This window comes from Dreissena polymorpha, chromosome 2 (genome assembly GCF_020536995.1).
Source record: "Dreissena polymorpha isolate Duluth1 chromosome 2, UMN_Dpol_1.0, whole genome shotgun sequence".
Lineage (NCBI taxonomy): Eukaryota > Metazoa > Mollusca > Bivalvia > Myida > Dreissenidae > Dreissena > Dreissena polymorpha.
The window spans coordinates 127,043,517-127,059,477 of record NC_068356.1 but is presented as its reverse complement, the minus strand read 5'-3'; the positions used below and the strand labels follow the sequence as shown (position 1 = coordinate 127,059,477).

The following is a 15,961-nucleotide window of genomic DNA, read 5'->3' as shown; positions in this document are numbered from 1 at the left end:
ATTCAATAAGAGAATTAATTATGTTAAAAACAACAACCAGATAAACAGCAGTAATCAATTACAATTATATCTTCAACTGTAACTCGTGGAAATTGTAGATTTTATTTAAATATACAAAACCATTTTCAATGACAAATATTCATTTAACATGGCTATAAATCTTGTTATTAATTATAACTGATTGTCCATATTAATACGCATTAATTAGCAGTTAAAATATATAAGCAAGGTTTATAATGTCTTTTTTGTATTTACCGACTGCATTAGAATGTCAAATGTATTTAACGTCATCTATGGTTTAAATGTTCCTTTTATTTCTCAATATAGGGGCAAACAAGAAGAAAGTGGTACTCGTTTTCTATAGCTTGTCCGTTGCAAAACTTATATTTTCAAATAAAAACAATAGCTTTAGCGAGAGAATTTATTTAATGTGTACATTGTAAGTTTTAAAGACATATTAATGTTCAATCAGAAACTAATTTGTTGCGTAAATAAATTCGATATATATATATATATATATATATATATAATTATATATATATATATTCTATATATATATATATATATCTATAATATGTTGTTTGTTGTCAACATGAATAGTGATTTTTTATTAGATTAAATTAATTCTGAAAGAATATGCATTTCTGAGATTTTTTTTTATCTCAATGAGTGCTAATTAAGTTAGGAGATCTTTGTGGTTACCACATATACCGAGCCGTTAGATTGAATCTACTCCCGAGTTCGTTTAAAGTAATAATAACAAATAATTACTACAGTATATTCGTTACTAAAAATGCATTTACTTGCAAGCTTATGTTTATTCAGACATAATTTATAATTATATTTGATATAGTGCATGATTATCATTAAGATCGAGGATTAATGTTCAACCGTCTTTATATGGGCGGAGCTTATACGAATCCCATCTATTTTTGCCAACCGTGGGCGGAGTATAACTTTGCGGTGCGCGTTACATCACTCGTAACTGATATGATATAATACATAATAGTCACCACACATTATAAATCCAACATACTAGTATCTTAATTACAGTTTTCAAGTTCGTGCTTGTTATAAAATAACTTATAAGCATTGCTATTATAATTGGTAAATTGGAGTGGTCTGTTCGCTTGAGTGCGATGACTTTGCTGTTGATAGTCAACGAGGAGTGAAATGCATCATATCTGGACTGAAGGCTTCAAGGACCAGTATTTCACAGCTGAAGGATGTTGTATAGCTTGATCTCCTAATAACATATTAAAAAAGTTCTGTCACCTTGCCAAACAAAAGTAAATGAATGATTAAAGTGAGGTAACTACGTTCTATTGGGGCCACATTTGTAAACTGTAATAGAATTATATACTTGCTGGCTGAATCAAATTCAGTTTTATTTGTTCTAGAAATTAAATTATACAATGCTGAACTAATAAATTTTTATTGTTCTAGAAATATATTGACATTTTATTATATACAGTAATATTCCTCCATTGTTTTCAACGATAGAATTACGTTTTCTTAGTATGAATAAAAAATATTTAAAATCATATTGAATTTGCTTGATAAATCATACCAGTATATATCAACAGTTTGGGTATTGGGGTGTAGTGTGGCATGTGTCCGCTTAGGTTAATTACCACAGATAACGCTGCTTATTAAAATATACATGTATTTAACACCCCCAAACCACCGCTTCACCATTCCCTTGTAGTTTCGCACAATGTACCAAACAGAGCGCACAACGTTCCAAAAGTGGAACTATGAAGAGGGAGCTCATTAAGACATTTGCCGCATAATGTCCTACACCTCCCGGTCCCAATTTAATAAGTTTTTATCCTGCTATTTTTCCATCTAAGGAAATTATTTAATATGTAACTTATATCATTATTAAGTAAAATATACTTTCATTATAATGTTTTATGTGTGAAATATACATGATTGAATAATCTTTTAAATTTTATTACTTAAATTAGTAATTATATTTTCCTTCTATATCTTACTTTCTTTGACTTAAACACGCATGGTTTACTTTAACAAATGCATGATAATCTCTATCTCTTGTACTTAGCATGTCAGGTTGTTTACTATTGTGTGCATCTTAATTTTCGTATATTACTTGATATGTAGTATTTAATATGTGAATATATTTGTCATAGTGAAAACTTATTATCATGTGGTTTGTTACTAAAATATAAGCTTTAGTGTAGAACGTAATGCCAGGGGTCACTCTCTTTCACAGCGGTGAATTAGGGGACGAACGACAAATCTGCTAGGAGATGGTCAGGGTGTTCGTTTAACTATTCGTGTTGAGTAACCTTTAAGCGACCAATCAATATCTTTGGGACGCCATTTAAAAAAGAGCAATCATGAACTTGTTAATAAAACATAACATTTGAAATGGATAAAAATCGAAGGAAAGGTAACACTAAATATAACACGTTTTCGCTTGATGCATATTTGAGTAACTTTTTACATTGGGGCGTTCAAACCGGGGAAAGACTAAAACAAAATGGTGGAAGATTTATCGATAGAGAATTTTGCTCGTCTCTGACAGTCTGAGTCTGTCTAGATTCTAGTCCAACATGTTTAAAAATATAACTAATAAGCTACCTTTAATATTGGTAATATTTGGTTCCTTAGAATATAGCCTTTATTAAATCCCTCTAAATTCTTTGCGCGCCCTCAAAATCTGTCCTGGCTGTTGTATTCACAGGGATCTTTAGGTAAAAAATACTCTATTATACTATAGTATATACATATATACAAGGGATACACTGTCAAATTTTTTGCACAACATCATGGTGTTCATTTTACTTTAGACAATTGCCGAATTTTCAATGCCAGATGTGGTCTGGTAAAATAGATGCTCGTTTTTATTATTATTTTGCATATATAATGCCATCTTCATTTCCCACAACAATATGTATTATTCATACGCACATAAACACTAACAGGGTACCATTTAAGTGTTTCTGTTTCCTAAGAATAGATCTATTTGCAGTAAAATAAAAAGGAATAAATTGTGTCACAAATAAATAAGAACAAGCATTTTGTTTCTTCAAAGATCTATGTAATTATACCACATCTAGAGTTGAATTTTGGCTATTGCTTAAGGAACACTGATTGTTTTGGTTTTACAAAATACTTTACTAATTTTTGTTGATTTTGAGCGTTATAGAGGGTTAAATATAAAAATAGAGATATACTTATGATGAGCAGATTTAAGACAGTATTTAACTATTAGAGACCGGTGAAATAATGATTTTTTTATATTCTAAATGCTGCTTGGTGATCTTATTCTGTTAAACTAGTACATTGCATTTTGTCAACTTACAATGATATCATGGAATTGCAGGTGCCGGACAGGTTGAGACCCTTGGAGGGAATCACACAAGGGAAGCCCTTCAGGGTCTTCTAAGGCGTGGTCTCGCAACTATAACCACAGTCAAAATGAATATTTATTCAGCCCTGTCAACATGCACAGCCTTGACGGTGGGTTGGCAGCACAATGTTTGCTTGCAGGAGAAGCAAAAGCCTCTAAGCTTCATTGACAAGGTGAGGCTTATGAGACAAGTTCGCCCATCAATGCACATGTCACCAACGGATATGAAGGCTTGGAAAGAAACTCTGTCTTCCATCTTTCATGTGAAGGTATAGTTATTCTTATATAATGGAAGGGTCTGAAATGTGCATTCTCATGCTTATATAGTATGGTTTGACCAAGACACCTTTTAAACAGTTTTTCTTTGAATTATTTAGATTTGAATCAATGAACAAGAGGCATCAGTTGGATTGGCATTTGACTACCTGCTAACTTATGAATGACTGTTGAATGATTGACATTTAATAAATATAAATAAACACCATTTTGATGAAAAGTACTTATGTAGGCATTGACAATATTATAATCTTAACATAGTTGGTGCACATTAAAATTGTCTGCAAAAAGCAATACCAATCCTATGTTTAAAGCAAGCACGTTGAGAGACTTTATAATAGTTTAACCCTTGGCGGGCGGCATCCACAGCAGTGTCCGCTCTCTAATTGAAATAGTTTTCATCCGATCTTCACCAAACTTGGTCAGAAGTTGTGTCTAGACAATATCTAGGTCAAGTTCGAATATGGGTCATGTCGGGTCAAAAAATAGGTCACCGGGTCACTTAGTGCATTTCAAGGATTAAGCATGATGTCCGCTCTCTAATTGAAGTAGTTTTCATCTGATCTTCACCAAATTTAGTCAGAAGTTGTGTCTAGATGATATGCAAGTCAAGTTCGGATATGGGTCATGCTGGGTCAAAAATGAGGTCACAAGGTCACATAGTGCATTTCATGTGTATGGTGTCCGCTCTCTTATTGAAGTAGTTTTCATCTGATCTTCATCAAATTTAGTCAGATGTTGCATCTAAATGATATCTAGGTCAAGTTCAAAAAAGGGTCATGCCGGGGTCAATAAATAGGTCTAGAGGTCACTTACTGCATTTCAAGCATTGAGCATGGTGACCAAAACCTACAAACGGGCGTATCTTTGTGACAGTTTGGCACTCTTGTTCAAATTTGACTTTTCTGCTATCCAATTGTGTACAATATTTGGAGTAATATAATGGGCATTGTTCACTGTTGAAAGAATTAACAGGTCAAAGAGTTAGTTAAAATGTGGTTACTGACCAATTATCTGCAACTCATCTTGCTACCAGTTGTTTATAAAAAAAATATATCCAATATTTTACATTGGACAGTCCTCTAAGGTGATTATGCAAAGCGTTATTATTTATAGTTTTGTATACTGAATGGTTATCATTATTCATGATTTACAGGACATCAGAAGATTCCAGAATTCGTATGGACTGCATATTAAGATGGCTCGGCTTGAACAGAGAGTTTGGGCCATTGTGGAGGAAGTTTCGGGTGATTCAGTGAAGATCACTGAAAATTCTTCAGACCACTCTTGAAAATTCAATCAACCGAGGATATTGAGTCGTGTCTGAACATTCTGCGAAGCAAAGGATTAGCTGAATATAACAACAAAATGTAAGAATTAATTGTGAATTTACAAAACTGTAACAGACTTTAAAATTTTCATCGTATTTCTTATAACGCAAGTGGGAGTGGTGTCATGGGAACAAGCTTATTTATTTATCAATTGATGATTTTCAGGCATAATTTTGTCAGACCTGCCTTGTGTGATCTTGACATATTTGTCACAATGATTGTTTGATGTTTTTTGTGCTGTTAATCCGGACAATGCTTGTCTAGAGAGCTACTCTGTCATTAGTAGGCACAATATGAAATAATTTGACAGTGGCTTTGTCAAAAATCAACCAAATTTACTGCATTTTATTTAAACTCAATGTCTTTAGCTGAAGGGTATCATCTTATTTGAATTATTATAGGAAAGAATGTAAATGTGAATATTAATTTTTTTAAAGAAATAATAGACTGGTAGGCATTAGTTATTGCAGTAATGATGCAAAGACATTAAACCCTTACGGTGCTGCATGAGTGGCTTGATTGCAACAACAGAACAACACACTGTTTGTGTAAACCCAAATTAAGAACAATTCATTGTTGATTATTTAAATACTTACCGGTTTGTATTTATAATTAACCTGTATTTCAAGGTAATAAATGAGAACTTTTATATAAGCCCCCATCCTCCATTTCAGCGGATTAAATATATACATGAATATGCCATTACAATTTAAATAAAATGTTGGGTTATTTATAAACCTACTTTCAAAGCATTCAAAGCCGTAAGTGTTTTGTTGCAGAATCAACCACAAAACTTCCTAATATGTCAATAGCAAAGAAGTTGCCATGGTAGAATTAAAAATAATGATTTTTTTTGTGCGAGTTATGAATACTACTAATTCTAATTTGGGACAGGTGCTCAAACGCTTTTACAGTACTATGTACTGTGTATGTAAGTTTTTTCTTACATTGCTTGATTGGTTAACCCCAAACAGTGTTTTAATAAGTATTTTCTCTGTATGTCCTTTATGTACCTTTTAAAAAAGGGGTTGTTATATTTGCTCTGTTTTCATTTTTATAATTTCACAAGCATGTTGAGGCACCTGTGTCGCGGGACATTTTAAAGCCCAGGGGTTTTTATCTTACTTTGGGGAAAGGGCCTGGCCTTTTTTGAGGGGAAAAATAATCGTGCGAAATGCTGAATTTGGGGGAAAAATCACGCAAAACACCGGATTTTGGCGGAAATAAGGAAAGTCTTAAATAATCAATTTAACATATTTTGCTGTTTTTATAACAAATTCAAGGCAACAGATAATTTAATTATGCAATATGTTTTAATTTCTACACTGGATCAGGTTAACTTATGAATTTAAAGTTTAAAAAAAATAAAAATTTAAGGGAAAAAATCAAGTCTGGGGGAAAATTTGCCTGCTGAGGGGAAAAAAATCCGAGGGGAAAGGGCCATTTTACCGTGGGTCCCAAAGAAAGAAAAAAGCCCTGAAGCCACAGACAATGTAAAACATGTTGGTGTTGTATATATTTGAAGTTAATTTTTGAATATTTTTTAGAAAGGAATTTTTGGGATCCAGACCACTTACAAAAAAAAGAAAGCAAACTGACCTGGAAGATGATGCCAATGAGGAATGTTCAAACACTTCTGAGGGACTCCTTGTAAGTTAATTAATTTCCTTTTTTGTGTAACAGAAACATGAGCAATTAAATAAATAAATAATGCAAGTATTAAGAAAGGCCTTGTGTTTGATTGGAAATCAGGTAAATGATGTTAAAATGAAAAAGTATTTGATCTTTTAAATAGCCTGAAAAAGCATTTTGAGAACATTACCTGTGAAATTGGGAAGTTGTGCTTCAGTTTTCCTTGTGAGAATAAAAAAAGTTTTTTTGCATGGCAAAAAAAAAAAAAAATTCAGAATTTTTTTTTTGGGGGGAACATGAAACTACTATTAAAATCGGCAGAAAAAGGGTCTGCTCATAGATCAATATATTAACTTGTACTTCTAGGAGAAGTACAGCAAGGTAGTTGATGAGCTTCAAATGATGAAGGACAAATGTTCCAAACTGGAAACGGAAAACTCAGAATTGAGGCGTCAACTGACAGAGCGTAAGTGCATATATTTCTAATAATATTCTTGAACACTTAATGAATGGATCTTTTTTATAAATGATAACTATTTCTTGACTTACAGAGTTTAGAATAATTCACAAAAACTGGTTTAAGACCACTTTGAGTGAACACACATCTTCTTATGCCAACCCCATTAATTTGCCTAATATTTCAATGTTTTTAAACCTGAATATGCAGTTTTAGTTATTAGGCATAGACACAAATGTCCAGGCTTCAAGTACCAAATAACCTCATAAAGACCCTGTTTGAGACACCAGTGACAGTTGATCAGATATAAGTTGACATACATTGACACTTGATCAAAAGTGAGTTATCCTGATTTATATGTAATAAATATTTTTATGCACCCCTTCGGAGAAGAGGGGGAATATTGTTTTGCACATGTCAGTCGGTCTGTTTGTTGGTCGGTTTGTCGGTCCATCTGGCAGAGGACCCCTATTGTTTTCAGGTCACTAGGTCAAGGTCACAGTGGTTCGGGATGATAACTCAAGAATGCTTAGGCCTTGATCATGAAACTTCATTGGTACATTGATCATGACTGGCAGATGACCGGTATTGATTTTAAGGTCACTAGGTCAAAGTTAAAGGTCACAATGGCCTGGCTGCCACTACAATGAACTGCCCATTTGGAGAGCATGCGTGTTTTACAAACAGCACTTGTTTTTACATGTTCTGTAATATATTTCTATTAAATTTTTCTGGTTATTCAATTGTCAAGTTAATGCTAATAGAAGTATTCTTTCCCACAATTATCCTAAGATTTAGACATAAACAACAGTTTTCACAATTTATCTACCGTTTACTGTTTATTCACCCATTGAAATACATAATTTGGGTATAATTTTAAAAAATGTGCTAAAATGATGACGACACGGTGGTCTGCTCAACTTGTCACCTGTCCCAAATAAAACCATGAATAGTTGTACTATCAAGATGATCATTTTTTATGGTCCATTTCTCAGAGACTGTCAAAGACATTTGGTTCAACTTAGGTATTCATGTTTACCAATTAAAAATGCATCTCAGTTCTCAAGGGCAAATAAGCCTAAATTGAATCATTAGGGCTATGAATTAGCGAGAGTCCAGTAGCCATGGGCCCTAAAACTTGAGCTGGGCTCATAAAGATAAGAACACACTTGGGAGAATGGGTTAAAGTTTTAGTTTTATAACCTGTTCTCATAATTATGGCCCATTTTCATGTTGTAAATTTCATTGTTTATTGACCCTATTGTTGAGGACAATTTCTATAAAAAATGGAAATAGATATTTGGTCATAGTCAAGTATTCTTGTTTATTGTCACAAAGTGAACATATATATCAATGGCAGATAAACCTTGATATTATTTTGCTAAATGTGTGCCCCATTTTGAACATTGAGTGTTGGAGTGTCACTGGTAACATTTACTTTACATGGACAGTTAACCGTAATACTATTACTAATGATTTCCTCTTCTCTACCCAACACTCGGACAAGTGGATGACACTGTCTGCAGATGGCTCATGGTTGGTAGTTCATCAATTCAGTTCAGGGTCTTTTATTCTATCTGAAAACAGATTGCTCGAAGTCCAAGGAAAATTCATCAAAGGACAAAGAAATTGAAGCATTCTGGAGATTTGAAGACGGACGAGAGGAATGGTTGCCGGCCAAATTGATCCGAAAATATGCTAACGGTAATTTTAAACATAATAAAATATTTTACGAATAATGTACAATTTTCAAGTGAGATGAACAAAATCCCATATGATACTGACCATGTACAAAATTAAGCTTTAATTACTGTGAATAAATTATCAGTTGTAAGTTCCCTACCGGTATGCCCAGAGGGAACTATAGGATATATCAAAACAACACTGACAATGTTGCTGACAATTTTGTAATGGTATTTGACCAGTAGGGGAATTTTGCATTGCATGCAATGATAATCTTGTTTATATTGTGAAACTCAACATATAAACCCTTTTTTCTGTTCTTGTCTGTTTGTCAAAAGCTGACAGCATGCATATTTTCAACTAGTAAAGTGACTGTTAGTTTTAAAAACACCTTGCTTGAAAGGTACACTTTTAGAATCATAGTGAAATATATATATATATATATATTACATAACTTTATTAATAACTAACTGCTTTATTATACCCCACCACAGGCGTTTGGTATTGCAGTAATGTCTGTCACACTTTTTTGTTGTGCAACTCCTTATTCATTTCTCATTCATTAAACATAAAAATACAGAATGATTATCATCAAGAACTGCCACTCATATCGTGAGGGTTGGCGATTGAAATTAATTAAAGAGAGTTATTATTTTGTGTAGATTTTATGTTACTTATCCATATTGCTGTACAATTTATTCATAAGCAGTGAATTGTACCATTTCAACTTAAACAGATATTCATGAATTGCTGTAGTCCATCTTGTTTTGGCAATTTTTTCCCGTTCACTCATTGAACCTATAGCAGGGATTTGTCTGTCAGACACCCTTTAATTATGTAAGTGACAATTTAAACATGCAAAGACATTTCACATCACACAACAACTGTGTTTGATATTTCAAATTGACAATCATATTGGTTATTTCTGGCTATGAAAACATGAATGGTATATTTATGCAGTTTCTTTATATATCCCATTGTGAGTACCAAACTATAGTTTTCCAGCAAAACATTGTACATTTAACTCTGCAGTATCAATTGCTATGAGTACTAATGCTATAATTTAAAAGACATAATTAATAACCATATGATTATCATATCGCCTGGCTGTATAACAGCATTCAAATTCTTACATTTCAAGATGTCTTTTATTCAGGAGAGTGTTCAGTCCAGTACTCTGATGGAGTTAGTAGAGTGAGGTCCTCATGGGTGAGAGAGGTGGGACAGATGTAAGGTCATCCTATTGCCACATCTAGAAGCTATACCTATTTTCTCAAGACTAAAAATGTCGTGAACTTAAAATAAATGTTGTTATCAATATATGCAACCAGAGTACATATTAAGGCACTTCATGTTATTTTTCTGAATGATTGAAGTCAGGTTTCTCATACTAAGACATTTCCCTGTCAAGTTATGGAATTAACTTAAATTTTATGGTGTGAAATTTCTGTTTTATAAAAAAATGCATAGATAATTTTAATCAAATTGTGAGACTGATAGCTTCATTTTTTTTTATCAAATCATGCAAATGATTGCCCTTTTTATACGCCCGTATAAAATACGGGACGTATTATGTGAAACCCCTTGGCGGCGGGCGGCGGGCGGCGGGCGGAAGGCATCACTTTGTCCGGACTCTAATTCAAATTGTATTCATCCGATCTTCACCAAACTTGGTCAGCAGTTGCATCTAGTTGATATCTAGGCCAAGTTCGAATATGGGTCATGCCGGGTCAAAAACTAGGTCATAGGGTCAATAAGTGCATTTTCAAAGGGGCCACTTTGTCCGGACTCTATTTCAAATTGTATTCATCCGATCTTCACCAAACTTGGTCAGCAGTTGCATCTAGTTGATATATAGGCCAAGTTCGAATATGGGTCATGCCGGGTCAAAAACTAGGTCATAGGGTCAATTAGTGCATTTTCAACGGCGCCACTTTGTCCGGACTCTAATTCAAATTGTATTCATCCGATCTTCACCAAACTTGGTCAGTAGTTGCATCTAGTTGATATCTAGGTCAAGTTCGAATATGGGTCATGCCGGGTCAAAAACTAGGTCACAAGGTTACTTAGTGCATTTCAAGCATTTAGCATGGTGTCCGCTCTCTAATTGAAGTAGTTTGCATCTGATCATCACCTAATTTGGTCAGAAGTTGAGTCTAGATGATATGTAGATCAAATTCGAATATGGGTCATGCCGGGTCAAAAACGAGGTCACGATCGGACACATAATGAATTTCAAGCATTTAGCATGGTGCCCGCTCTCTAATTGAAGTAGTTTTCATTTGATCTTCACCAAATTTAGTCAGATGTTACATCTAAATGATATCTAGGTCAAGTTCAAATATGGGTCATGCCGGGTCAATAACTAGGTCTCGAGGTCACTTAGTGCATTTCAAGCATTAAGCATGGTGTCCAAAACCTCCGAACGGGCGTATCTTGTGACAGTTTGGCACTCTTGTTTTGAAGTAAAAAAAAACAACATGAATTTTACATCACACTGATGATCATATTTCAAGTGTAAGCATTATTCTACATCTTTTTCTTCAGTTTAATGTTGGAATTGAATATTCCCTAATCAACAATTTGATTCTCTTTACTGCACTTTTGTTTATGTGCATTATCCAAAGAATGTTTGAATTCCATTTTGAAATGCTTGATGAGAACTTGTCTTTTCACTTAGGTATATGCTTTTTTCATTATTGGTTTTGTTCAGTGGTGGTGGTCATATTCTTCTTATGTCATTTCGGTCAGTAGAATATGGGACTTGTATATAACAGTTTATATGTTAGAATGGTTTATGAGATTATTTTAAATAAAACTATTTTTGAATTTCTTTCGCTATATAAACAAAAGTTAATTAAAGAGATTTCACGTTTCTTACTGTTGCAATCAATTTAATATCTTAAAATAACCTGAGATCTTTTGGGAAACTAGACAGAAAATAAGTTCTAATGGTGAACAATTCGTATTCAGTCAGCCTTTGTAAGCCATTGTAACTGTGAATGTGTTCATGTGCATTATTCTAACATTTTTTCGATTTCGGTTTAGAAATGCTTTGTATGAACTTGTCTTCATTTTAATATGCTGAATTAAAATTGATTTTGTTAATTTGTGATTACCAATGTTTTATTTTGTATGTCCTATATGATGTTTGAGTATTTCAGAGAAACAATAAAGTTCTGCCCTTACAATACATACTAAAATTGTGACAGAATTGTTTAGTAATGAAAATACAAATTGCAGCAATTGCACCTGTTAAAGAACTTTGAATGGTTATACATGTAATAGCGGTAAAGATTGTTTTATTTAAATATTTAATTTTTCATAATGACTTCACATGTTAAAAAAAAATGTTTAGCATTTTTTAATACTAGTATATTTTGAGAACTAATTTAAGTGTGACATAAATAATATGGAATCATTCCCACTATTTAATATATATTTTCTGACCTGCTGACTGGTGGATTGAGTACATATTAGTATACTGGTATTGTTTTTTATTTTGAAAATTTCACTGATTGAAAATTTACACAACATTTTGTGTGTTCTGTATTTACTATGCCCCCCTTCGAAGAAGAGGGGGTATATTGCTTTGCACATGTCGGTCTGTCGGTCGGTTTGTCCATCAGGTGGTTTCCAGATGATAACTCAAGAACGCTTGGGCCTATGATCATGAAACTTCATAGGTACATTGATCATGACTCGCAGATGACCCCCATTGATTTTGAGGTCACTAGATCAAAGGTCAAGATCACGGTGACCTGAAATAGTAAAATGGTTTCCGTATGGTAACTCAAGAACGCTTAGGCCTAGGATCATGAAACTTGATATGTAGATTGATCATAACTCGCAGATGACCCCTATTAATATGCAGGTCACTAGGTCATAGGTCAAGGTCACAGTGACCCGAAATAGTAAAATGGTTTCCGGATGATAACTCAAGAACGCTTATGCCTAGGAACATTGAAACTTCGTAGGTAGATTGATAATGGCTGGCAGATGACCCCTATTGATTTTCAGGTCACTAGGTCAAAGGTCAAGGTCACGGTGACCCGAAATAGGAAAATGGTTTCCGTATGATAACTCAAGAACGCTTATGCCTAGGATCATGAAACTTGATAGGTAGATTGATCATGACTCGCAGTTGACCCTTATTGATTTTCAGGTCACTATATCAAAGGTCAAGGTCACGGGGACCTGAAATAGTAAAATGGTTTCCGGATGATAACTCAAGAACGCTAATGGCTACGATCATGAAACTTCATAGGTACATTGATCATGACTTGCAGATGACCCCTATTGATTTTGAGGTCAAAGGTCAAGGTCATGGTGACCCGAAATAGTAAAATGGTTTCCGGATGATAACTCAAGAAGGCTTATGCCTAGGATCATGAAACTTCATAGGTGCACTGATCATGACTCGCAGATGACCCCGTTCGATTTTGAGGTCACTTGGTCAAAGGTCAAGTTCACGGTGACCCGAAATAGTAAAATGTTTTTCGGATGATAACTGAAGAACGCTTATTCCTAGGAACATGAAACTTGATAGGTAGATTGATCATGACTTGCAGATGACCCCTACTGATTCTCAGGCCACTAGGTCAAAGGTCAATTTCACGGTGACCCGAAATAGTAAAATGGTGTCCGGATGATAAATCAAGAACGCTTATGGCTAGGATCATGAAACTTCATAAGTACATTGATCATGACTTGCAAATGACCCCTATTGATTTTCAGGTCACTAGGTCAAAGGTCAAGGTCACAGTTACAAAAAACATATTCACACAATGGCTGTCACTACAACGGAGAGCCCATATGGGGGGCATGCATGTTTTACAAACAGCCCTTGTTATGACTTGTTTTATAATTTGCTAATAATTTAAGAACTTATACATTTAAAAGTGGTTTACCTTCCTTTTTTTCAGTGTGATTTTTTCTGTGTGATTATGCATTTCTGGAAGTTTGTACCGCCGGCGTAACATTTTTAAACAATTATCTGTCATTGTGTTTATGATCCTCTGAGAGTTTGTACCGCCAGCGTAACATTTTCAAAGAATTATCTGTTGTGATTATGAACCTTTGGGAGGTTGTACCGCCAGCGTAACATTTTCAGTTAAATTTTAAGGGTTATATCATTTTGTGTGTTCTGTATTTACATTACTTGTATAATTTACTATTAAATTAAGAACTTAAACATTTAAAAGTGGTTTGTGCGATTTTTACTATTGGTACCTTAGGGAGTTTTGTACCGCCGGCGTAACATTTTCAAGAATTATCTGTTGTTATTATGATCCTCTGAGAGTTTGTACCGCCAGCGTAACATTTTCAAAGAATTATCTGTTGTGATTATGAACCTAAGAACTTAAACATTTAAAAGTGGTTTATCTTCCTTTTTTCAGTGTGATTTTTTCTGTGTGATTATGCATTTTTGGAAGTTTGTACCGCCGGCGTAACATTTTTAAACAATTATCTGTCATTGTGTACTTTTTGAGAGTTTGTACCGCCAGCGTAACATTTTCAAAGAATTATCTGTTGTGATTATGAACATTTATGAGGTTGTACCGCCAGCGTAACATTTTCAGTTACATTTTAAGGGTTATATCATTGTGTGTGTTCTGTACTTACATTACTTGTATAATTTACTATTAAATTAAGAACTTAAACATTTAAAAGTGGTTTGTGTGATTTTTACTATTGGTACCTTAGGGAGTTTGTACCGCCGGCGTAACATTTTGATTATGATCCTCTGAGAGTTTGTACCGCCAGCGTAACATTTTCAAAGAATTATCTGTTGTGATTATGAACCTAAGAACTTGAACATTTAAAAGTGGTTTATCTTCCTTTTTTTCAGTGTGATTTTTACTGTGTGATTATACCTTGCTGGAATTTGGTACCGCCGGCGTAACATTTTCAAACAATTATCTGTCTATGTGATTATGAACCTTAGGGAGTTTGTACTGCCGGCGTAACATTTTCAAAGAATATTCAGTTTTTATTTTGAACCTTTGGGAGGTTGTACCGCCAGCATAACATTTAAGTTTCAGTTCAATTTTCCTGTCTGAATGTAAGATGGGTTGTACTGTCAGCGTAAATTTTTTTTAATTTCTTATAAAAAGTGAGAAAAATGTGGGTTTTTTTAAAAGAAATTTCCTTTAAAATGACCATTTTAAAAGGGATTCTGTGGAAAATCCCTTTTTAAAATATAATCAATTGTGAATAAAAACAAGACAAACGGTTATAAAGCATATTAAAGAATGCAAACTGTTCGAAACTTTGAGAGTTATATATCTTTTTTATAAGATACACATTGAGACGACGAACAAGCACCATACAACAAGCTAGGCTTGTTTATTTTCTTCTTACAGCACTTTCATTTCCAGCATTGCTCAATAAAAATATTATAGCAATCTTCCAATCCGATAAATCATTAGAAAAAATGTATTTAAACTTAAGCCATGACAAAGGTCTATTGAAGCATGAAAATAGTCTCGACCATTAAAACATTATACATAAAAATAATTATAAAAAATAAAGCAACAATATGTTGACCCCATTTTTATTATTGTCATAACGTGTCTTATATAAAAGATCAAAAATTCAATGCACGATTGATGATCAATTTTCATTTTATCCTTTCCTTATGAAGATAAGAGGCGAATCTATATTTTACAGTTCCCACAACACAAAATCGACTAATAGCGTAAACGTCAACTTAAACTGGACATATACAAACTGAAAAACAATCTCTAACATGAAAATACAGTCAAACCTGTAAACAGCGGTCAGTCAAGGGAAATGACCAAAGCGACCGTTGTCCACAGGTGACCGTTGATTTCGGATCACAATTTTAGGAGGTTCGTCAGTGGGTAGTATTGCTACTACGTTACCCCACCCAGTCGTTTACATACAGTGGAAAAGGCTCATTTCCGATAACTCAGAATAATAACATAGTTAGCATACATTGAATAATACAGAATACTATCTTATAAATTGATTTGATTTCATATTGTTAAACTAAATCAATGACTTTATCAATGATAGTATTATTGTTAACTCATGCATCTCGTTCATTCTAAAAAAATAAGCTTGTCACGTGCCATTGACGTCACGTCCGAATAAGCATAAAAAGCGGATAAAAGCTGGCATAAACCGAAAGTACGGTGTAACTGTACCGTTCTCATCCAAAGAAAAAGACACCAAAAT

The 15,961-nt window shown here is 33.8% G+C and overlaps 1 long non-coding RNA gene across 1 annotated transcript; it reads left to right on the top strand.

Moving 5' to 3' along the window:
- Positions 1 to 2,371: 2,371 nt before the first annotated feature.
- Positions 2,372 to 14,430, top strand: LOC127868933 (uncharacterized). Its single transcript, XR_008044322.1, has 7 exons — positions 2,372 to 2,416; positions 3,353 to 3,648; positions 4,812 to 5,025; positions 6,534 to 6,636; positions 6,985 to 7,084; positions 8,663 to 8,779; positions 9,915 to 14,430. It is a non-coding gene; the product is annotated as an uncharacterized LOC127868933 (long non-coding RNA).
- The last annotated feature ends 1,531 nt before the right edge of the window (positions 14,431 to 15,961 follow it).